Source organism: Mus pahari, chromosome 18 (assembly GCF_900095145.1).
Source record: "Mus pahari chromosome 18, PAHARI_EIJ_v1.1, whole genome shotgun sequence".
Lineage (NCBI taxonomy): Eukaryota > Metazoa > Chordata > Mammalia > Rodentia > Muridae > Mus > Mus pahari.
In genome coordinates this window covers 45,364,293-45,365,227 of record NC_034607.1, presented here as the reverse complement: position 1 = coordinate 45,365,227, position 935 = coordinate 45,364,293, and the positions used below count along the sequence as shown (strand labels likewise).

Sequence of the window (935 nt, the reverse complement as noted above, 5' to 3'; positions counted from 1 at the left end):
AGAAAATCCCTATAGACTCACCCCCAGATCAATCTGTTGGAAGTGACACTGAGGTCCCTCTTCTAGTTGACAACCAGGGTTAGCCATCACAGGGCACCTCTGATGTTTCTGCTGGAAAATGCCAGAATGACCCCAAACTGTTGAAGTACTGGATGTGCTGTCACTTCTGTGATAAACGGTTATGTTTCAGGGATGGGGTGTGGCCCAGTAGAGTTTCTACATTTGTAGAAAGTGATGTGTTTCTTTAATTTTAAGAGAAAGAACATTCAGAGTTCATCCTTCCTCTCTTGAGCTCCCAGAAGGAAGCTGATGAACAGGCAGAGAGCAGAGGCCATGAAGCAACACTGAACCCCGACTTCACAGCAGGCCAGAAAGCGAATCCCCGTCATAGTGGTTTCCAATTCTCTACACCTCCCAAGAAGATTTTCTTTTTTGTAACACATACAGAAATGATCCCTGGAATCTGGTTTTTCTTACCGAGTAGGAGATCTCTAGCCATCCCTACTCCAAGGGTAGTCAACTTGGCATCTGCTCCCCTCTTCATTTCTAGAGAATAAATCCCACAGAACTTTCTACCTTGGCCTCCTGCGTTTTGGAAGGCGTGCAGCCTGCAGAGGCCAGGCATTTGAGAATGCTCTTTTTAATTATTTTCTCAGTGATAGAAAGACACTGCTGGCTGCTTGTTTATTGTTTTTAAATGACATTTCTGTGAAGCGAGTCAAGGTAGAATTTCCTCTCTGTGTTTTCTTTGCTTCCTTGCTTCCCACTTCTCTTTGCTCAACTTGCCAAAACTAACGTTTCCTCTACAGCTTTGGTCTGCTTTCTCCACTGGCAGGACTTTTGATCTACAGAGATTTGAAGTTTGGAGCGAGCCTTCGTGGCCACACATTCAACAAAAAAGAAACACACATTCTTAATGTCCTCAATGGCTTGTG

General features: G+C 44.4%; 1 non-coding gene across 1 annotated transcript; it reads right to left on the bottom strand.

Moving 5' to 3' along the window:
* Positions 1–261: 261 nt before the first annotated feature.
* LOC115062533 lies at positions 262–471 on the bottom strand. Its single transcript, XR_003842477.1, has one exon. It is a non-coding gene; the product is annotated as a small nucleolar RNA U3 (small nucleolar RNA).
* Between the last annotated feature and the right edge of the window lie 464 nt (positions 472–935).